The 24,299-nt window shown below is 42.0% G+C and overlaps 1 long non-coding RNA gene across 4 annotated transcripts in view; it reads right to left on the bottom strand.

The window, feature by feature from the left end:
- LOC131828692 (uncharacterized) overlaps positions 1 to 10,663 on the bottom strand; it is a 64,366-nt gene extending 53,703 nt beyond the window's left edge. For 2 of the 4 annotated variants that reach the window (XR_009352542.1, XR_009352543.1), the window contains exons 1-2: positions 9,643 to 10,663; positions 9,390 to 9,448 (exon numbers count right to left, since the gene is read on the bottom strand). This is a non-coding gene — a long non-coding RNA (uncharacterized LOC131828692). The remainder of the gene's footprint in view (positions 1 to 9,389; positions 9,449 to 9,642) is intronic. The other 2 variants (XR_009352544.1, XR_009352545.1) reach the window with 1 other exon arrangement.
- Positions 10,664 to 24,299: the final 13,636 nt, after the last annotated feature.

Genomic DNA, 24,299 nt, shown 5'->3' with positions numbered 1-24,299 from the left:
AAATAAATAAAATCTTTAAAAAAAAATAAAACAAAATAAATTCCAGAAAACCAAAGACAAAGGGGAAAATCCTGAGAGAAGCAAAGAAGTGGGGAGTAGGGGGAAGCCTAGAGGGATGTGCCTCTTACCTACAAAGGAACAATGATAAGAATTACAAGAGACTTCTCAGAATCCATGCAAGCAAGAAGAGGGGAATTAAATACCTAAAACGTTGAAAGAAGCAGCCACCAACCTAGAATTAATGAAAAAAGATGCATCGAGGCATACATTTATATAATACTGAATAACAAGGATAAACTCTTACAAGCTTCCAGATGAAAGAACAACTGATGTATCCCAACTTCAGATTTCTCCTCTGCAGTGGTGAAAATAAAAAGACAATGCGATTATGAGAAAATAATTTCAATCTAGAAATCGTATGCACAGATAAACTGCCTTTCATATGACAGGCCCCAAACCAGATGTGTTCAAATGGGCAGTGCCTCAAGGGCTAAATCACCTATGTTACCTCCACAGAGAAAACACCAAGTAGGTACAAATAAACTGCTCAATAGTCTCAAGCAAGGGAAAGTTGAAGAGGAAAGGAAGGAGTGGGAAACAACAGATCTTGTAGGGATATACAGCTTCAACCAGATGGATAATATTAACATAATTTGAAATGTACAACATAGGGGCTCCTGGTGGCTGTCAGTTAAGCCTCCAACTCTTGACCTCAGCTCAGGTCTTAATCTCAGGGTTATGAGTTCAAGCCACCCTTTGGGCCCCACATTGGGTGTGGAGCCTACTTGAAATGTACAACACAATGTTAGAAAAAAGGCGTCTTGAAATAGAAAAGACTCTCCATAGGGAAGAACCAATAATACACTGATAAATTAGCAAAATGAAGGAGTCTGGGTGAAGGGTAGGGTGGACTAAAGCTTTCTAAGGTCACCTAAGAGGGGCTGGAGGATTCAGATTCTGAAAAATGTACAATTAATAGCTAAAACTAGGGTATATATTTATGTTATACTCAAATATAATATTTAGCAAACTAAGATGGATATGTAAAACCAAATACATGGATTACCGCAGAAAATGTGAGGGATGTATATTTTATCCAAGACAGACTAACATAATGGTCTAAAAAACCAAAAATGCTGACATTTGTTAGTATAAAAAAAATCTCAAAGTGATAAAAATGGTGAAAAATGAAGGAATTAACAAAATTTTATAAGAAAATGCAAACAAAAGGGAAGTAAGCATGGCCTTAGTTACCTCAGATAAAGTAGAATTTACAGTCTTAACTTTCAATGGGGCAAAGGCAAATATCATGTAATAATAAATGGTAAAAATTAATCAAGGATTTTTTTTAACATTTTATTTATTTATGCATTTGGTGTAAGGATAAAGGTGGCACTGGGCCTGGTATGTTTCTAAAACAGCAAGAAAGCAAGTAAGGCTGGAGCAGATGGATCAAGGCGCTAAGAAGCAAGATCGGATCAAAAATGGGCCACAGGGGCGCCTGGGTGGCTCAGTGGGTAAAGCCTCTGCCTTTGGCTCAGGTCGTGATCCCAGAGTCCTGGGATTGAGTCCCACATGGGGCTCTCTGCTTGGCAGGGAGTCTGCTTCCTCTTCTCTCTCTGCCTGCCTCTCTGCCTACTTCTGATCTCCGTCTGCCAAATAAATAAATCAAATCTTTAAGAAAAAAAAAATGGGCCACATAAACCACTGTAAGAACTTTGGCTTTTACTCAAAGAAAAATGGAGATGTTGAACACAGGAGTGACATAAAATAACCTGACTCAAATTCTACAAGGAGCATTCTGGATGCTGTGTTGAGGGGCCAGGGTTGAGAAGCAGCAAGACCTGCTCTGTGACTATTTCTGTAATCCAGACAAGACCAGACTCATTATTCTGGCCTGGTGAGGTTAACTATAGCAGAAAAAATCAGAAGAGGTCAGACCCTAGATATATTTTAGATATAGGGCCCCACGGTTTTCCTAACAAACAAGATACAGAGCATAAGAAAAAACAGGTCAAGGATCATCCCAAAGGGTCCGCTATTAAGGAGAAGACACCAGAGCAAGTAGGTTTGGGAGGCAAAGCTCAGGAGGTCAGTTTTAGTCAAGCTGAGCTTGAGTCTATAAACATTCAAATGGAGATACAGATTGGACAGTGAGATAAACGCATCTCAAGTGCAGGAAGAGAAGGCCGATCACAGATTATCAGCAGATAAGAACAGACTAGATCATCAAGGGAGGGGCCTCTGACAAAGGAAGGACAGGACCAAGGACCGTGCTCTAGGACACACCAACATTCAGAGATAGGAGGAACAGAAGAAACCACCAAGTTAAGAGAGAAAGAAGGAATTATTAACAGACTGTGAAAGCCAAGTGAGTGAAGTGAATCAGAAGGAAAAAGTAACTAGTGGTGTCAAAAGTGGCAAAAAGAACAAGTAAGGGAGCCCAGGGTGGTACAGTTGGCTACACATCAGACTCTGGATTTCAGCTCAGGTCATGATCCCAGGGTCCTGGGATTGAGCCCCGAATCCCACATCCTCAGGCTCCCTGCTCAGCACACTCCCTGAGCCCACTTGTCTCCCACTTCCTCTGTCCCTCCCCCTGCTCACATGTTCCCACCTCCTCTTAAATAAATAAATAAATCTTTTTTTTTTTTTTAAGATTTTATTTATTTGACAGAGAGACAGCAAGAGGAAACACAAACAGGGGGAATGTGAGAGGGAGAGGCAGGCTTCCCACTGAGCATGGACTCGGTTCCATGACTAGAGTGGAAGGCTGATGCTTAACAACTGAGCCACCCAGGTGCCCCAATAAATAAATCTTTTAAAAAATAAGAACAAAAAAAAATGCAAGTAAGAAGACTGAGACTTTCACCATTGGATTCAGCAATGGAGGTCACTGCTGACCTTGACCTAAAATAATAAGGGACAGGGATAAGATTAAGGCTTTCAGTTCATATCAAGATACTAAATTAACACCACTGTTGGCTCTCTTCCTAGAAGATCAGCCTAGGGGGAAATAGAGCCAGAAAGCAAAGCCAATGTGAGAAACCCTTTGTGTGATTCTTTTTATCAGAACTGGTGTGGGTGAACCATACTTAGCCCTGGAGAAAAAAAGCACCTACTGCCTACCTGGGATGACAAATGACAAACTGGGAAGAAACAACTGCAACTTTTATCGTGTCCTAAAGGACAATTTTCCTAATATAAAGAAATTAAACCTATAATTTAAAACTTTACATAAAGAAAATCCAGACTCGGGTGCCTGAGTTGCTCTGTGGGTTAAGCCTCTGCCTTCAACTCAGGTCATGATCTCAGGGTCCTGGGATCGAGTCCCACATCGAGCTCTCTGCACAGCGGAGAGACTGCTTCCCCCTCTCTCTCTCTGCCTGCCTCTCTCCCTACTTGTGATCTCTGTGTGTGTGTGTGTCAAATAAATAAAATAAAAATCTTAAAAAAAAAAAAAGAAAGAAAATCTTTTATAATTAAAGAATAAATAAATCCAGTCTACACAAACACCTCCAGACAACAGACAATGTGAAAATACCTAACAAGTTTTTTGAGGCCAATAGAAAATTGATATAAAACCTAACAAAGAGGGTCACCCGGGTGGCTCAGTGGGTTAAAGCCTCTGCCTTGGGCTCAGGTCATGGTCTCAGGGTCATGGGATCGATGCCCACACCAGGATCTCTGTTCTGCAGGGAGTCTGTTTCCCCCTCTCTCTCTCTGCCTGCCTACTTGTAATCTCTTGTCTGTCAGATAAATAAATAAAATATAAAAAAAAAAAAAACTAACAAAGACATTACAAGAAAGGAAAATAACAGCCTCTCTCATGAACAAAGACAAAGACAAAAACTGTATGCAGTTTACCATAAAATATAATTAAAGTTGACAGAATATCAAGATCGGATTGGATTTCTTTTTTCCCCCCTGGAAAATAAGCTGGTTTAACATTTGAAAATCAATGCACAGGGGCATCTGAGAGGCTCAGTCGCTTAAGGGTCTGCCTTCAGCTCAGGTCATGATCCCAAGGTCCTGGGATCAAGCCTCACATCAGGCTCCCTGCTCAGGGGAGCCTGCTTCTGCCTCTCCCTCAGCTTATGCTCTCTCTCAAGTAAATAAATAAAATCTTAAAAAGAAACAAAATATTAACAGAATTACCTCAATCAAAAATGTTACTTCAATCACTATGTTAATATCAATCAACCCATTAAAAAAATAAAGGAGATTATAATATAATCATCTCAGTAATCAACACCCATTGGATGATAAAAACTTCCAGCAAGCTAGGAACAGAGGGAAACTGCCCAAAGTATATCTACCAAAAAACTTACAGCAAACATCAAACAAAATAATAAAATATTGAAAATCTTCCCTTGAGACTGGGAAGAAAACAGGCTGTACTATCCCTATTCTATAGTACTTTATAGCCCCTAGCTCAGCAATAAAGAGAGAAAATAAATAAATAAAAGTTTAAAATTGAATTAAAAAGTAAGAAATATTCATACAACACAGCTGTGTGGGTAGAAAATCCAAAATAATCTACAGATCAAATATAAAGGTTAATGAATGGTAAGGTCATTGCAAACAAGTTCATTATACAAAAACTGACTATATTTCTATGTATTAGCAACACCCAAATAAGGAGAAAATTTTTCAACTACCTAAAAATAAATCTAACAAAAAAACTATAAAATACATACATGGAGGGGCGCCTGGGTGGCTCAGTCGCTAAGCAACTGCCTTCAGCTTGGGTCATGATCCCAGGGTCCTAGGATGGAGTCCCACATTGGACTCCCTGCTCGGCAGGAAGCCTGTTTCTCCCTCTCCCACTCCCTCTGTTTGTGTTCTGCCAATTAAATAAATAAAATCTTAAAAAAAAAAAAAAAAAGATACTTACATGGAATTTTATCAAACATTGCTGAGAAAAAGAAAACCTAAGTAAGTGAACAGAAATGCCATGTTAATGCATTGAAAATTCAACTCTACATTAATATGACCAGTCTGGGGGTGCCTGGGTGGATCAGTGGGTTAAAGCCTCTGCCTTCAGCTCAGGTCATGATCCCAGGGTCCTGGGATCGAGCCCCACATCGGGCTCCCTGCTCAGCAAGGAGGCTGTTTCCCTCTCTCTGCCTGCCTCTCTGCCTACTTGTGATCTCTGTCTGTCAAATAAATATATAAAATCTTTAAAATATATATATATATATGACCAGTCTGCCAAATCAATCTCTAGATTTAATGCAATACCAAATTCCAGCAGTCCAGCAGGCCGGGTGGGGGGGGGGGTAAGAGGGGAGATGACCAGATTATTATAAAATTGATATGGAAATATAAAGAACTTGAAGTGGCCAAGGCAATTCTTGAAGAATGAAAGTAGAAAACTTATACCCACAGAAAATGAATAGTTTTTATAAAGCTACAATAATAAGGTAGGGTACTACTGGCAGGAGGCTAGATAAAGAGACAACTGCAATAGAAATAAGAATCCAAAAAGGGAGTGCCCGGCTGGATCAGTCAGTTAAGACCAACTCTTGATTTCAACTCAGGTCATGATCTCAGAGTGGCGGGACATGCACAGGCCTCTGTGCTCAGCAAGGGGTCTGCTTCAGGATTCTCTCTCCCCTTGCCCCTCCCCCTGGTCTCTCTTCTCCCTGTCTCTGCTTCTCTAAAATAAATAAATAAATAGATCTTTTTTGAAAAAATCCAAAATAAATGCTCATATATGTGGCCACCTGATTTTCAACAATATTCTGTTGGGAAAGGAAGGTCTTAAATAAATGGTACTGCAGGAACTGGTTAGCCATAGCTCATGCAAAAAAAAAAAAAAAAAAAGAGAGAGAGAGAGAGAGAAGGAAAAAAGATATATATATATAAATTCAAAATGATCATACACTTAACGTGAAAGTAAATCAATTTGAGCTTTTAAAAGAAAACTCAGGAGAATTCCCTTATGACTGTTGGATAGGCAAAGATTTTTTTTTTTTTTTTCAAACAGGCCACACAGAGCACTAACCATAAAGAAAAGATTGATAAACTGGACTTAATCAAATTCAGAACAAGTCTCGAAGATACCTGCAGGGCACATATCTGACAAAGGACTCATATCTAGAACATACAAAGAACTTCTATAAGTTAATACAGCAAAGACAAATTGTCAAAATTTTTAATGGACAAGACTGAAACACACTTTAAAAAAAAAGATATCAAAATGGTCATTTAACATGAAAAGATGCTCCACATCATCGGTCTTCAGAGAAGTACAAAATAAAACCACAATGAGATACTACACTCACCCACCAAATACCACAAAAAAAAAAAAAAAGAAAAAAAAGAAAGAAAGAAAGAAAAAAAAAAAACTAAAAGAAAAGCTCACAAACAATACCAAATGCCATCAAGTGTCAAGTGTTAATTAAGGCTATGGTGCAACAGGACTGGTGTATGGCAGCTGGGAGTGTCAAGTAGTGTAACTATTTTGTCAAACCATTTGGCAGAATCTGTCAAAGCCAAACATATACATCTTCTATGACCCACCAATTCTACTTCTAGGTTTATATCCTTCAGAATCAAGTGCATATATACACCAAAAGACATGTACAAAAGCCAGAATTAGAAACAGCCCGAGTGCCGGGGTGGCTGAAAAGGTTAAGGGTCTGCCTTCTGCTCAGGTCATGATCCCAGGGTCCTGGGATCAGAGCATCAGTAGCCTGCTTCTCCCTCTGCCTCTCTCTCTGTCTCTCATAAATAAATAAATAAAATCTTTTAAAAAAAGAAAAAGAAACAGCCCACAAATCCATCCAGAGCAGGATGGATAAACTGTGGTATAGTCACACAGGGGAGAAAAAACAAACTAATGCTACCCAGGGATGCTCTCACAGACCTAACACTGAATAAAAGAAGTCAGACCACAGACACCTGGGTGTCTCAGTTGGTTAAGCAGCTGCCTTCAGCTTATGTCATGATCCCAGGGTCCTGGGATCGCCCCTCCTTGGGGCTCCCTGTTCATCGGGGAGTCTGCTTCTCTATCTCTGACCCTCCCCACTGCTCATGCTTTCTCGCGTGTACTCACTTCCTCTCTCAAATGAATAAATAAAAAATATTAATTAAAAAAAGGAAGAGATATTAACAACTTGAAAATAACAAGATTTAATCACCAACTGGATGTTTAGGTAGCAGGTAAAGGATGACACTTAAAACATGTTGTGTTTGGGAACGCCTGGGTGGCTCAGTTGGTTAAGCGGCTGCTTTCAGCTCAGGTCATGATCCCAGCATCCTGGGATCGAGTCCTACAATCGGGCTCCTTGCTCAGCAGGGAGCCTGCTTCTCTCTCTGTCTCTTCCTGCCACTCTGTCTGCATGTGCTCGCGATCTCTCTCTCTGACAAATAAATAAATAAAATCTTTAAAAAAACAAAACAAAAAAACCATGTTGTGTTTGTTACCTGGACAATGGGCTGGTTGGTGATAACATTTGGTAAGAGATTAAAGAAGGGCAGCAGGGGGGTGGCTGTTAATAACAACTTTCTGTTTGGATCTGTAGATGAGCTATAAAGAAATGTCCAGCAGAGTTGGCCATTAGGGTCCAGGGTAAGGGAATGGTCTGGACTAGAGACCAGATTCAAGCATCCCAGCAAATGGCACATCCCCAGAAGTCTGAAGAGATTCGCCCACAAGACCAGGAGAGTGAGCACAACAGGAGATCAGTAATGGACACTGTGGAAGAAACAATAATAAGAGGCAAGAAGAGGAGGAAGACACTGTGGAAAAGACAGAAAAGAAATAATCACAGGAGGAGGAATAGACTAGAAACCAACCAAGAAGACTCCCTACGAGGGGCGCCCGAGTGGCGCCCGAGTGGCGCAGTGAGTTAAAGCTTCTGCCTTCAGCTCAGGTCATAATCCCCAGGGTCCTAGGATCCAGCCCCGCATCAAGCTCTCTGCTCAGCAGGAAGTCTGCTTCCTTTCCTCTGTCTCTGCCTGCCTCTCTGCCTACTTGTCTGTCAAATAAATAAAATCTTAAAAAAAAAAAAAAAAAGACTTTCTAGGAGAGACTGGACATGGGCACCAAAACTGGACAGAATGCTCAATTCACTGAACTCAAGGTAATTTAAGTACTAAAGTAACCATGACATTTGCCATAATAAGATCTCCATTGCCTCTTACCAGACAGACCCAACAAGTGATTTGAAACATGAAAGGGAAATGGGGACATATTTGCTAGAAAACACAACTTTAATCCATCTGCTGCACAATCGATTTATAATATTAAAGGAGATTATCTATATCTATCTATCTATCTATATTATTCATTCTTCCTTGGAGACATGGTTCTATGCCTAGATCAAGTGGGATCATTAGAAAGAAGTCTATGGGACCATGCTGGCACCTGGGCCTATAGAAACCTGGATTGACTGAATTCTCCTTCAACACAGTGTGCCCTGCTTCCCTTGAGGAGCAATTATAGGCAGCAGGCTATATTGATTTCCCCTAATCCCTGAGAGATTATTTACTGTTACCTACAGGAAAATCAGAACAGGAACATTTTTTAGAACTCTTACTTCGCATGAGGAATTACCACGACAATTTAAGAGCCAGTTCAAATCATGCAACAAAGAATGTCTTTCAGAAAAGTCAGACAGGGCGCCTGGGTGGCTCAGTGGGTTAAGCCGCTGCCTTCAGCTCAGGTCATGATCTCAGAGTCCTGGGATCAAGTCCCGCATCGGGCTCTCTGCTCAGCAGAGAGCCTGCTTCCCTCTCTCTCTCTCTCTGCCTGCCTCTCCATCTACTTGTGATTTCTCTCTGTCAAATAAATAAATAAAATCTTAAAAAAAAAAAAAAAAAAAAAAAGAAAAGTCAGACAAATTTAGGAGCACCTGGTTGGCTCAGTCATTGGAGCATATGATTCTTGATCTCAGGGTTATGAGTTCAAGTCCCACGCTGGGTGTGGAGCCTACTTTCAAAAAAATAAAAATAAGAATAAAGTGGTGCCCGAGTGCCTCAGTAGGTTGAGCGTCTCTTATTTCTGCTGGAGTCATGACCTCAGTGGTGGGAATAAGCCCTGAGTCAGGCGCCTCACAGAGTCTGCTTGAGATTCTCCCCCTACTTATTTTCCCCATTCTGCTCCTCCCCTCACCACATGCACTCTCTTTCTCTAAAGTAAATAAACAAAACCTTGGGGGTGGGAGGTACCATACAAAAGAAAAATCAAACTTGGCTGTAATATCATAAAACCTGCATATTTCTGCATACCACTTAGTCCTGATATTGATGCATTCCTGGATATTTTCTCTGAAGCTGATTTTCATCTATTTCTGTATTTCCATTTTAACCTATTGACCCTTGAAAGCCTCAGACAGTCACAGTAAACAAAACAGGGAGAAGAACAATAAACAACTCACCTGAGATCTATTCATTTTCTGTGGAACTAGGATACATGCAGGGAACTACAAAGGTGGAGCTAGGGGAGAAGAAAGAAAGAATAATCACAAGAGATCTGACTTGCCTCAAACCTCCTGGATTCTCCGGCCTATAAAACTCCACCTCACTAGCTGGAAAAAACACCCTCCTGTTAGAGAACATCCTTTGGTCCTTAACTACCTTTGCGGTAGTTTCTCAGTCTTTTGAGAGAAACTCGTTTTGACTTAACTGTACCTGAAAATCGGACTATTGGTTAGGCCACAAATGAACAGGATAACCTCTCTAGCTCCGCGTTTTTCATCTTTCATTGCAAGCAGAAACAGGTAATTCAGGAAGTTCTTTCCGGCACTACTTTCTGCGTCTGTGAAACCAGAAAGGCGGAAGCAACCACATGTCTCAGTGCTACATGTGGTATGAGAGCCCCTCGGGATCTGAAAACAGCGGAGGCTCTGAAAGAAGTCAAAGGCTGTTAGGGAGGTCTGAGAGAGAATTTTCCTGGTGGTAGATGGTTCTTTCCTTCCCCCAGGCCATTCTCTCTCAGACTTTCAAATGAAGGGACTTGTCCTTGGCAGGCCTGCCTTAGCCCCAGCTCACCCAGCTCGCCTCTCCCAAAGCTTGGCTCCGACCTCAGGCTGTCAGCAGTTTGAAGAGTGGCTTGCAGAACACAAGGATCCCATATTACTACTAGCAGCGTGAATCTAGCGTCCGCTCTATCTCAGCCTCCTCCTCCTCTGCTCTGCAGCCCTGGTGGGAGGTCGCCATTCAGACTGGCCATCTGCCAGGTGGGATTCCGCTTTACTTTAGGAGTTGGTTTGTTCCTAGGAAGCAGGGCTAGAACGGCCAAAACCATTTAGTTGTAACCTACCATAAGGGTCTTAAATCATGGAACTCCCTGTACCCCGGAATCTTGGGCTGGGCCTTCAAAACACCCAAACCAGGACCACTGAGGACACACAGGCTGGACAGTTCAGACCAGGCCCGTAACCAACCATTATGATGTGTGACCCAAGAAGCCCACAGAGACGCCAAGAATCCCAGAAATACAAATGTCCCACGACAAAGCGGATTCCACATTATACTCGACGACAATGCCCCCTGGTTCAGTGCTGGGTGGGCTACGACGCCGGATTTAGGCACAACCCTTTTGAAAGAGGCGACAGCTGTGGATGTGCCTCCTAGCGCCGCCTCCGCCGGCTGCGCGGTCTGAGGCGCTCGCTGGCCTGTTTTGACTCTCTGTTTCCTAATCTGCTAAAGCGGAACGCCTACACTGTCAAGCCTGAGAACCCCCAGGCCCCGATAGATGAACAAAGGTCGAGCCGCGATCCGCCCGCCCGGGTAGCTCTAGCGGGTTGGGACTTGAGGCCCAAGGCCCGCCCTTCCGCAGGCGCAGCTCATTTTCAACACGGGCGGCGCCCCAACGGCGCTACAGTACCCGCCTCGCCCAGGGCAGGGCCCTGCGTGGGCGGCGCATGCGCCGAAACGCTCGCCCCCGGGCTCCCGCGCAACGCAAACCCGGAACCAGGAGGGGCGTTTCCCGTCAGGCCCCGCGGCAGGAGGCCCGCCCCGGAGAGGGCGGTGGGGCCGGAGCTGAGTCGGGGAGAACCGCCAGGGGGCGTGAGGCCGACTTTCAGCTTCGCAGACTGACCAGAAGGGAACGCTCGAGAAAAATACAGGCAGTGCGAACATTATAAAAGAAAACAAGCCCGTGACCGCAGAGCTTTTCCTACCACAGAGCTGGTGGTGTCGGCAGTAGTCGTAATGATAATAAAATGATAGTGCCAGCTTCTCAAAATTGCTTGTAATGCATAAAAATTATAGATGAATAAAAATACACACAAACTAAAAGAAAACGACTACCACACGCAGCCCGATCTCCCGTGGATGACTGTGCACAATCTTTATACAAATGCATTTTAAGGGCATTATACAAATGCATTTTAAGGGTATGACTATTATAGCATGTTTTCAGTGAAGAATATAAACATTTTCTCGGTCAATATATGTCCCGGCTCTTACTGATAATTTCAAATAGAAAATTGGAAAGAATTCAATGAGCACACATAAACACCTCACCTAGAGTCAACAGCTGTTATATTTTTCCAGGTTTATTTTATCTATCTAAATGTATAGTCAGTCATTTATGATGACACTTCAGCCCTGAATATGTCATCATTGATCTGATAAGATTAAGGACGTACTCCTACATGATCACAATAACATTACCACACAGTAATTCCACAAAAACCTTCTAGTATCAACTCCATATTCATATTTCCCCAATTGTTCCAAAATGTCTACTACAAAGATTTTGTTAAGTTTTTTGAAGTTGTTTTTTTTTTTTTTAAACCAGGATTCTGGGAGGCCTGAGTGGCTCAGTCAGTTGAGCAGCTGCCTTTGGCTCAGATCATGATCCTGGGATCCTGGGGTTCTGGGATCCTGAGGATGGAGTCCCACGCGGTGAGCTCCCTGCTCAGTGGGAATCTGCTTCTCTCCTTCTGCCTGCTGCTCCCTCTGCTTGTGTGCCTCTCTCTGTCTGTCTAAAAAATAAAGTATTTAAAATAAGTAAATAAATAAGTAAAATAAAAACCAGGATTCAACAAACCCCAAAACAATAAAACCCACACATTATAGTACATAGTAGTGATGTAAGGAATGGGTAAGTGAAAACAAGGCAAAATTTACTCTCTAGATAATGTAGTACTGATTTTCCCACTGGAATAAGTGTAGTAAGTGCATTCTCAAAGAGCATAAATCTACCAATAGGATAGAGAAATTTTGTTTTAATTCTGCTTCCTATTTTCTGGGATCAAGTCCCACATCTGGCTCCTTGCTCAGTCGAAGGCCTCGTTCTCCCTCTGCCTGCTGCTTCCCCTGCTTGTGTTAGCTCAAGCTTTCTCTCTGACAAATAAATAAATAAAATCTTTAAAAAATAATAAAAATAAAAGTTCCATTCCAAAGTTATCAATTTTCAGGCATGTTTTACAGCACAAGTATGAATACCACTCCTGAGTAAATATTTGGGTTAGTTGGTTTTAAAAAAAGATTTTTATTTCAGCAACACCAAATATTAGAGTGGCAACACGAGTCTGCAGATCATTCACAAAAGGAATGTTTCAAAGCACACAAACAGCACTTATACGAGACTGACACATGATAGTCAAATTTTGTGTTTAGATTAAGGTGAAGGGGATTATGCATAGTAATAACAAATACTGACCTCAAGTTACTGTTTAAGAGAATTTTAAAATTCTATGACTCCCAATAATTTTTTAAAATATTGAGAATCGCATTATTTCAAACTTTGCATATAACATACAACTTTTCAAGTATTTATTCACATTATTTTAAATTTGCACAATTTAAATTCCCATAAAAATGTGACAGCACTGCATTCAACAGGCAGTCCTCTGCACGGTTCACATATGCATGAATTTCAGTCACCATGGTTTAGTTAAAAAATACCAGGACCCCAACAACATGATTCAAACTTCAGTTACCACTTTATATTAACTGTCAGTAATCACATAAAGTACAAACAGCTGCTACTCTTTGGTCTACAAATCACTACACTAATAATGGCTACACATCATGATCAGTGACAAGTCCCATCGCTCCTTTCAAAGTCTGTTGGTCACCAGTCACTGCAAATCTGTTCCTCAATTCACACAAGGACAGCAACAGTTGTAGTTGTGTGGGCTCTTTGTCTCCCGTTGGTAAACTGTTTTAGTTCCTGAGAATTGCAGAATTGTGAGCACATATGGATTCTGCCCAAATCTCTCCTGAGAGACAAATTCTAGCATGGCTTCTACCAACATAAGGCTGTGTCCTTATGATTATCCCAACCACTCCCATGCCCACCCTCCCCCCCCACACACACACCTTGCTTGTCAGACACAGACAGACACACACAGATACACACACCATTAAAATGTCAGGCCAAAAAAACTCAACTCCGCCAGAATTTGCTGTTTGTGCCAGCCAACAGGGAGGACAGGCTGCTGACTTCCCTTAGAGTGTTCACTGTGAATTCTTCCTCTGTCCCTTTGAGATGTACATGTATCTCCTACAACTCAGACATAGCTCTGTCAAGGACCTGAAAGCCAGATCCTTGAAATGAAATGTATTCCTCGGGAAGGATAGGGCCTGTGTCTTTCAGTCTCTGTGGGAGGAAAGAATTCTAATTTCGATAATTACAGATGCAGCTGACCTAATTGCATTTGTCCTTTTTATTTTTTTTTTTAGAGAGAGCAGGCTCTCAAGTGGGAGAGCAGCAGAGGGAGAATCTTAGGCAGGTTCCAGGCACAAGGTAGAGCCCCAGGTGGGGCTCGATCTCAGGACCCTGAAATCATGACCTGAGCCAAAACCAAGAGTTGGATGCTTGACTGGCTGAGCCACCCAGGCGCTCTGCATTTTTACTTTTTAATATTTCACTTTTCTGAGTCTCTCCTTGCTCCCCACCACATTCTCCTTTTAAAATATCCTATCACCTCTGCAAAATTAGAATGGAGCTCAACTCTTTCCCCTACTGTCAGTAGTTACTGAATAGAATCTATTTTCACCACCTTAACTAATGTCCAGCTGTGTTTATCTTTGATACCCTGAAGAAATGAGATGGATTCCCCACCCCAAGTTTGGTTTGGATGTTAAAACGGATGGCACCCTACATTTTTTAAGTTTATTATTATTATTATTTATTAGTTATTTATTAATTTTTAAATTTAGGTTGTTTATTCATATAATGGGGCTTTGTGGAGTGAATAGGGATAGTTACCACTCAATCCAAAAATGGCTTGTGAGAGCTTGGAAAAGACTGGCTTAAGGGTTTTATTGTAATTAAGGGGTGGCTGGAGCTGGGACTTGAACTTCCCTCCAGAGTCAGAGGGGAGCACATGGGTTTTCTCATCTGCTTGCTGTGACACAGGGCAGAGGGAGAAGAAAGGGGTAGAGCTGGAAGCTGTCATCAATCCAGGGTTAAATACAGAGTCAAACTATTATACAAACTCAAATGGCATTTTTTTAAAAATTAGATAACTAAGGGGGAATCGGCCAATGAAGATAAAATTACAACAAAGAAAGCGGAAGTTACAATGCTGGAAGTGAAACTCAAACCGAACATAGAGCTCCAGAAGCAATAGCTGGCCAGGGAGTATCAACACTGTCACCAATTTAAGGGCTCTAGATTTACAGCTCGAGGAACCTGCAGAAGGGGAACTCGACATAACTGACGGAAATGACAAAAGGGATGAAGTCCTAAGGAAGTGATGCTGTTTTTCTGTTTTGTTTCTTTCAGTCACTGTGTTAGTCTTCTATCAACTCGATATATTGATGTCCAGCAAACTGCTTGTGCACATACGAAAATAGTGAGACAAGTGTCCCTTTGCAATTTAGTTCTTAGGAAATTGCTACAGGGACGCCTGGGTAGCTCAGTCGGTTAAACATCTGCCTTTGGTCACGGTCCCAGCGTCCCGGGATCAAGTCCCGCATCAGGCTCCTTGCTCAGTGGAGAGCCTGCTTCTCCATCTGCCTTCCATTGTCCCTACTTGTGCTCTCTCACACACACCAAATAATCCTTAAAAAAAAAAAAAAAAAAAAAAAAAGACAGCTTTTTAAAAAAAAGGAAATTGCTACAATCACAGATTTTCAGGCGTTTATTATTTGTTTTACTAGTTATTTGTTATTTGTTACATAACGAATAACCCGTAATCTGGCGGCTTAAATTAAAAAATGTTTATTATCTCACACCACTTCTGAGAGTCAGGAGTAGCTCATCTCTATAGTTCTGTCTCAGGCTTTCTCTTGAGGTGGCAACACAGCTCTCAGCCAGGCTGCAGCCACCTGAAGGCTTGGCCAGGGCTGAAGGATCAGCTTCCAGGATGACACAACACATGGCTACTGGCAGGCGCCTCGCTTCCTGGCCTTGGGAGCGTCTCAACATGGCAACGGGCTTTTCTCAGGACAACCAGTCTGAGGCGGGTGGGGAGAGAACGAGAGACAGAAGACATAGTGTCCTTCAGAAACTTGCCCCAGAAGTGACATGCCGGGACGCCTGGGTGGCTCAGTTGGTTGGACGACTGCCTTCGGCTCAGGTCATGATCCCGGAGTTTCGGGATCGAGTCCCAGCTCCCAGCTCCAAGGGGAGTCTGCTTCTCCCTCTGACCTTCTCCTTGTTCATGCTCTCTCTGACTGTCTCTCTCTCAAATAAATAAAACCTTAAAAAAAATTTTAAAAAGTGACATGCCACTTCTGCTGCATTCTATTGATGGCACAGGCAACCCTCACACAATGTGGGAGGGGACTATACAAAGAGGTAAATCTGGGGGCAGGATTACTGAGAGTGACAAATTCCCAGAAGGAAGGAGAGTGTGATGTCCTCCATAGAAAGCAAACAGGCCGTGTGTGTGTGTGTGTGTGTGTGTGTGTGTGTGTGTGTGTGAAGTTCTTCGCACCCACCCATATTTCTTTTATTTCTCTTCTGGATGTTCTTCTGCATTTTTTCTTCCATTTTTCAACTCTTCCCTTGTATTCTGGTTTTCTCTTTGTAGCTTAAAAATGGTTCAGGGGTGCCTAGGGGCCTCCATCAGGTAAGCTTTCAACTCTTGATTCCAGCTTGGGTCCTGATCTCGGGGTTTTGAGATAGGGCCCTGCCTCAGATAGTGGGGAGTCAGCTTGAGATTCTCTCTCTCCCTGCTCGCACTCTCTAAAAATATTTTAAAGAAATGGTTAAGATGATAAATATTGCAGGGCACCTGGGTGGCTCAGTCGGTTAAGAGGCTGCCTTCAGCTCAGGTCATGATCCCCAGGTCCTACAATGGAGCCCCGCATCGGACTCCCTGCTCGGTGAAGAGCCTGCTCTCCCTCTGGGCCTCTGCCTGCCACTCTGCCTACTTGTGCTCTCTCTCTCTCGGTCAAATAAATAAAATATTTTTTAAAAAAATAAAAAAGATAAATTTTGCTGTGTATATTGGCACCTGGCTGGCTCAGTCGGTAGAGTGTGAGGCTCCTGATCTCATGGTCCAGAGTTCAAGCCCCACATTGGGTGTGAGACCTACTTAAAAAATAGTAAAGTAAAATCCCTTTTTAAAAAGGTAAAAAAGGAGGTGCCTGGGTGACTCAGTGGGTTAAGCCTCTGCCTTTGGCTCAGGTGTGATCTCAAGGTCCTGGAATCGAGCCCTGCATCTGGCTCTCTGCTCAGCAGGAAGCTCTCTTCCCCCTCACTCTCTGCCTGCCTCTCTGCCTTCTTGTGATCTCTGTCAAATAAATAAATAAAATCTTTTTTTAAAAAGGCAAAAAAATTTAAGAGACTGTAATGATTAAAGATTTTTTAATCTGACAGGGATCTCTGGTTTCAAAAATTTCCAGAGATATTATCAAGATTTTTTTTTTCCCAGATACTTCACTCAGAATGCATTAAGAATGTCCCAGATTCAGTAAATTCCTCTGGAGATAAAGGTGGACTACTATTGTTCTGACTGCTCCCCATGCCCAAAGGTGGAGATTAACACTGAGACATGTACAAATGCTCTTCCTTCTCTCCCTTTCACATTCCTGTTTTGTTTTTTTTTTTAAAGGTGGAGGAGGCGGATCTAGCAATAGGGCATTGGGATAAAACTAAATACATACATTCATTCAGTAATTAATTATCATGACCCAGAATACCTCTTTCTCTTCTGTGAAATACTCTTTCTTCCCTAATCTCATTTCCTTTCACCATTTTAGACCTGGCAGTGCTGTAGTTCAGTAGAAATATAATGAGATGGGGTGCTCAGTTGGTTGAGCTCAGGTGGCTCAGTTGGTTGAGCATCTGACTCTTGGTTTCATATCTGACTTGGTTTTGGCTCAGGTCATGATCTCAGAGTCAGGTCATGATCACAGGGTTGTGGGATGGAGTCGAGCATTGGGGTCTGCCCTTAGCTCAGAGTCTGCTTGAGATTCTGTCCCCCTTCTTCTCCCTTCCCCTCTGGTCCTCCCCACTGGTCACATACTCTCTTTTTGTCTAAAAATTACAAATGTTTTTAATTTTTAAAAAAGAAATATAATGAGAATCATATATGTAATTTTAAATTTTATTTAAAATAAGAAACAGGTGAAATTAACTTCAATAACATTTTTTTTAAATATTCAAAATATTATTTCCACATGTAATCAATACAAAAATTATCAAGGTACTTTACATTTTTTATTACAAAGAGTTTTATGCCTCTGATATTTATTTCACACACTTTCATCAATTTGGATTTTATAAGTCCCTTATTCTTAGCATGCTATCGTCCTCCTCCTCTGAGAACCAGTACAGTTTTTACTTGAGATGCAGGAACACTTTTCTAATACTCCACTCCTCTTTCATCCTACCACTAATTAGTAGGCATTATAAACTCTCCAATAATAAAACGATGTGAAATTTGAAACTGACAGTGCTTTTCCGAATAGATTGCTAATATGATCAGCACATTGAAAGTGTTGTCAATCAATTTCCAGATGAGGAAATGGAGACAATACAATGAAGATTTTTTTTTTTTTTTGTACTAAGTCTTCAATATCTGGTGTGTATTTCACACTTAAGAGCATCTCAATTCAATTGCTAAATTTTCATCAGAAATATTTTATCTGGGGTGCCTGGGTGGCTCAGTCGTTGAGCCTCTGCCTTTGGCTCAGGTCATGATCCCAGGGTCCTGGGATTGAATCCCGAATCGGGCTGCCTCCTCAGCGGGAAGCCTGCTTCTCTCTCTCCCACTACCCAGCTTGTATTCCATCAATCCCTGCCTCTCTCTCTGTCAAATAAATAAAATTTAAAAAGAAAAGAAATATTTTATCTGTATTTAGATTTCATAAAATTTACTATTTATTTTTATTATTTTTATTTTTTTAAAGTTTTTATTTATTTATTTGACAGAGAGGGATCACAAGTAGGCAGAGAGGCAGAGAGAGAGAGAGGAGGAAGCAGGCTCCCCACCAAGCAGAGAGCCTGACGCGGGGCTCGATCTCAGGACCCCGAGATCATGACCCAAGCAGAAGGCAGAGGCTTAACCCACTGAGCCACCCAGGTGCCCCCAAATTTACTATTTTTAAAAAAGATTTTATTTATTTGACAGAATGAGAGCACAAGCAGGCAGAGTGTGAGGGAGGAGCAGGCTCCCTGCTGAGCATGGAGACAGATGCAGGACTCAATCCCAGGACTCTGGGATCACAACCTGAGCCGAACGCAGATGCCCAACCAGCTGAGCCACACAGAAGCCCCTAAAATTTACTACTGAAAAAATATTTATATACCAAATCATTCCAGGCACATTTAAAAGTTTTCCGTAATACCAGTAACTAAGTATCTGTATTTTTTCCCCAAATATCTATATTTAATACACACTTACATTAAAATTAAAAGGAGAGATACCTGGGTGGCTCAGTTGGTTAAGCCCTCGACTCTTGGTTTCAGCTCAGGTCATGATCTCATGGGTCGTGGGATCGAGCCCCTTAGCCTTGGGCTCCATGTTCCGCAGAGTCTCTGCTTGAAAGATTCTCTCCCTCTGCCCCTCCCCCTGAGCATGCTCACTCACTCCTTCAAAATAAAAAAAAATAAATAAATCTTTAAAAAACTAAAAGGAAAAATTCAGGTTTTTTGTTTTTAAGATTTTATTTATTTAACAGAGAGAGACACTGAGCAGGGGAAGTGGGAAAGGGAGAAGCCGGCCTCCCAACAAGCAGGGAGCCCCAAGAGGGCCCTGATCCAGGACCTTGGGATCATGATCTGAGACAAAAGCAGATACTTAACGACTGAACCTCCCAGGCATCGGGAAAAATTCGGTTCTTTAGTCACAACAGCCACATTTCAAGTGCTCAACAGCCACATGTGGCTTCGTAACAGACAGGGCAGTTTTAGGCAAACATTCTTTTTAAGGAATTCTTTTGTGAGAATCCCAATTTGTGTTTCCACAAGATTTGTATTTATCTCTTCATTATACTTAGATTTCATTATGTGTGTGAGGGGTTTTATATCTTTTTTTTTTGGAATTACGCTCTGTGATGTTAAAAAAGGTATCACTCTTAGTCATCTTTCTATTTCCAGGGCCTGGCACCATTCCTGACCAAAACAGGGGCTCGGGCAAGTTGTTACATTTAGTAAACAAACTAGTACTGTAGTGAGTTTAATTGCGGCCTCCCAAAAGGATTATGTCCAAGTCCTAATCCCTGGAACATGTGAAGGTGACCTTATTTGGAATAAGGTTCTTTGCAGGTATATAATTAAAGAATCTCACGATGAGATCATCCTGGATTAGGATGGGCCCTAAATCCAATGACGGGTGTCCTTATAAGACACAGAAAAGGAGCTGTACCGAGATAACATAGAAGAAAAAGCCATGTGAAGATGGTAGCAGAAATGGTAGGGCAGCCACCAACCGAGGAACACCAAGGACTGCCGGAAGCCATGAAAAGCTAGGAGAGGGGACTGGCATGGAGCCCCTCTCAGAAACACCAGATAAGAGTCGATTTTACCAACCCCTCTGGCTTCTATAGACCTGTGAGAGAATTTCTGTTTAAAGCTACCACATTTGTGGCAATTTGTACAGCAGCCTTAAGAAAATAGCAGTATCATGGCCACAGATTACAATCACGGCGGGAGGCAGACCTCTCGCAGGAGCACCTGAGCTGCTAAAGCACCTCCCCAGATTTTATTAATAACCAAAGAGGGTTCTTGTGACTGGAATATAGAAAATACACCATAAGACTCTGAACATGATTTTAGAACAGGACCAGGGAGATAATACACTCTTGTAACAGAACTAAAGATTTCTGATAGCCCAATGCAACATTTTACTAATGATTTAACATGAAGAGAACCCCATCAAATTAAATCTGGTAACCAAGGGGTGCCTGGGTGGCTCAGTGGGTTAAAGCATCTGCCTTCAGCTCGGGTCATGGTCCCGGGGTCCTGGGATCGGGCCTCGCATCAGGCTCTCTGCTCCGCGGGGAGCCTGCTTTCTCCTCTCTCTCTCCTCTCTCTCTCTGCCTACTTGTGATCTCTGCATGTCAAATAAATAAAATCTTTAAAAAAAAAATCAGGTAACCAAATAAAATCTCAAAAAAAAAAAAAACTACCTAGACTTTTTTACACAATGAGTCTTTTTTTAATCCATTCCGATCATTTCAGTTGTTTAATTGGTTTGTTTATACCATTTCTATTTCATGCCAAAAAGAATTTAACACAGCAGGCCTGAACCTGCTAACCTTATCAAGGCCTGCTTGCAAGGCTGGTCCCTGGCTGGCATCTGAGAACTGGCCTGGTAAACAGTTGCCTACACTCATACAAAACTTTCCCTAAATGGTAAGAGTGGCCCACGGCACTTAAACTGACAAAATGTATGCCGGACACCTGCTTTCCTTCGGAGCATCTGGAATTTCAGCGACTGGCACGGTAACGCCAGCAATGTGTGCCTCCGTGACTCCTGAGGAAGAACGTGAATTCCTAGCCTCTGGTGAGCTTCCCGCGTAGACAGCGCTTCACAAAAGTTGTTGCTATTTGTTGCTGGGGGAATTCAGTGCATCCTGTCTCACTCCAGTAAGGGGAGTCTGGGAAGCTCAGGTCTGGTTTCTTTTAGATATCACCCCATGAGCCTTTTTCCCTCTGGTGAGTCTGCTTTGGGTCCTTATAATGTAATAAATCTTAGCCACAAGGATAACTATATCCTGAGTCCTTGAATCTTTCTGCGAAAGATAATTTAACTTGGTAATAGCAATTTTAGTTAAAATGTTTCACTTTAACAAAACAGACTTAAAATGAACTAACAGGGGGCACCTGCATGGCTTAGTGGGTTAAGTGTTTGCCTCTGGCTCAGGTCATGACGCTAGGGGGTCCTGGGATAGAGCCCCTCTTGGGGTTCCCTGCTTGGTGGGAAGCCTGCTTCTTCCTCTCCCTCTGCCTCCCCACTCAGCTCGTGTGCTCAATCTCTCTCCCATAAATAAATAAAATCTTTATAATAAATAAGATAAAATAAAATAAAATGAACTAACGTTAAAAAGAAAGCTTTAAGGGACGCCTGGGTGGCTCAGTGGATTAAGCCGCTGCCTTTGGCTCAGGTTATGGTCTCAGGGTCCTAGGATTGAGCCCCACACCTGCCTCAGCATCCCTGCTGAGCAGGGAGCCTGCTTCCCCCTCTCTCTCTGCCTGACTCTCTGCCTACTTGTGATCTCTCTCTCTGTCAAATAAATAAATAAAATCTTAAAAAAAAAAAAAAAAGAAAGCTTTAAATTGAGGCTTCACAATTTCATGTAATCACAAAGACCAAAAACCTACAGTATCATGTTTCTTTTTTTTTTTTTTTTTTAAAGATTTTATTTATCTACTTGAGAGACAGTGAGAGAGAGCATGAGCGAGGAGAAGGTCAGAGGGAGAAGCAGACTCCCCATGGAGCTGGGAGCCCGATGCGGGACTCGATCCTGGGACTCCAGGATCATGACCTGAGCCGAAGGCAGTCGTCCAACCAACTGAGCCACCCAGGCGTCCCCAGTATCATGTTTCAATTTACAAACTGAATGTTGTTAAATCTTAACTTACCTTAAGGATTATAAAGAAAAACAGATTAGAGGAGCACCTGGCTGGCTCAGTCATAAAAGCATGTGATTCTTTAAAAAAAAAAAAAAAAAAAAAAAAAAAAAAATATATATATATATATATATATATATTTCTTGATTTTGGGGTTGTGAGTTTGAGCCCCACATTGGGTGTAGAGATTACTTAAATAAAAATAAAATTTAAAAAAGAAAAACCAAAAAGATTAGGATACAAAGGGGCTCCTGGGTGGCTCAGTTGGCTGAGTGTTGGACTCTCGGTTTCCATTAGGGTTATGATGTCAAGGTCACGGGATGGAGGCCTGTATCAGGCTCTGCACTCAGCGTGAAGATTCTCTCCCTCTCCCTTTGCCTCTGTTCCTCCCCCTATTCACGTGTGCTCTCTCTCTCTCTAAAATAAATAAGATCTTAAAAAAAGGATTAGGATAAAAGAAATTATAAAAAAAGAATTTTTTTAAGATTTTATTTATTTATTTGACAGAGCACAAGCAGGCAAAGAGGCAGGTGGGGGGCGGGGTGGGGCGGCGGGGGCGGGGTGGGGCGGGGTGGGGGGGGGCAGGCTCCTGGCTAAAGCAGAGAGCCCATTCCGGACTCGATCCCAGGATCCTGGGATCATGACCTGAGCCAAAGACAGAGGCTTTAACCCACTGAGCCACCCTGGTAACCCCAAGAAACCAAAAATTTTAAAAATGGTGAATCTAATTCCTTTAATTGAATTTTTCAAATATGTTTACAGCAACGTGGTATTTTTAGATATTTTATTTTTATTTTTTTATTTCACATAACTGAAATAATTTCAATATGCACATTTAATTGCTGAGGTACACTACTACAATATAAACTGAAGCAAGCTCAAAATGCAAGAGACATTTTGAGGCATTACAAAATACTGAAAAGGAAATTTTTTTAAAATACTGATGTCACAATTTCATGGTACAAATCGGTCACACAGCTTCCACTTCTGTAATAACAAGCTGCACATTTTTCCTGGGCTCCCTGTATAAGATTAGATTGTAGCCAGTGGAGTTTTCCTATAAAACAAGCTATATCAGCTTGAGCTGTTTGACTAATACTATATATGACACTGCCCTTCAACCCTGAGCTGCTTCGATTCTGTGGGACTTGAATAATTTAATATATCTGTGTTCCACAGTTTCTTCCCCGCCCCCTTTTTAAGACCATTTGATATATCTTCTATTTAGAGTTAAACAAAAAAGGAAATGAACACTTGATACCCCATCTTCAATGTTGGAAATTCTGTACAAATTCAGCAGACAGCACCAAGGTGAGCTGGGCCTCTAATGCCTTCAGGAACAAGCATCAGTGAAGGGACACTGGACAGGAGAGCATCAAACTAGTTTGGGTGCAATCTTTTGTGGCTGAAAACAAAGTAAAACTGAATAATTTTTCATTTAATATATGTAACAAGAATACATAATAAACATTATTTTCCCCATTTTATAGATGAGGAAGGTAAAGTGAAATATAAACGGCCTTAAGAATATCAAATGGGGGGTGCCTGGGTGGCTCAGTGGGTTGAAGCCTCTGCCTTCAGCGCAAGCCATGATCTCAGGGTCCTGGAATCGAGCCCCACATCGGGCTCTCTGCTTGGTGGGGAGCCTGCTTCCCTTCCTCTCTCTGCCTGCCTCTCTACCTACTTGTGATTTCTGTCTGTCAAATAAATAAAAATCTTTAAAAAAAATATCAAATAGGTTTCAGAGCTGAGATTTAATCCCAAGACTCTTGATTCCAAAGCATGTACAGATACGCCCACCCCACCTACAAGCACTTTCTGATATTACAGAGAGTCTATAATTGAATGGAATCAAAATGACACTCAGAGCACATACTTCAGTAGGACTTTGGACCAAAAACTCTAAAAATGACAAAAGGTATTTTAAAAACATAAGTGGCTATCATTGCTGGAAAATGAGAAGCATCACCCTCAGTGGACATGCAATTTTAAAGTATTTAAAGATGGAATGACCACAGAGTTGGATCCACAGTTCAGGACCCTTGCATCCCTGGATGCAGATTTTTAAAAGCCTAAGAATAGCAGAAGATGACAGCATGAAAAGAGGCAAGAAGCACCACAGACAGTCTGAGGGCTGGGGCTCCCTCCTCCTCCAGCCCAGACGGCTGGAAAGCAGCTGTGGGTCCACTCCCAGGCGGACACAATTAGTATGACCAGAGCCTCAAAGAAGTGCCTTTGGTGTCTGGCAGCAACTAAGATACCTTAGGAATGCCACCTCACTACTGTCTCCCGCACCCAGACCACACAACGCTCCATCCTGTTGCCAGTAAAGGGTAGAAGTCAATAGTATTTGGAGTCA

Source organism: Mustela lutreola, chromosome 4, assembly GCF_030435805.1.
Source record: "Mustela lutreola isolate mMusLut2 chromosome 4, mMusLut2.pri, whole genome shotgun sequence".
NCBI lineage: Eukaryota > Metazoa > Chordata > Mammalia > Carnivora > Mustelidae > Mustela > Mustela lutreola.
Note: the sequence above shows the minus strand (reverse complement) of the source record. Positions and strands in the feature narration are given on the sequence as shown.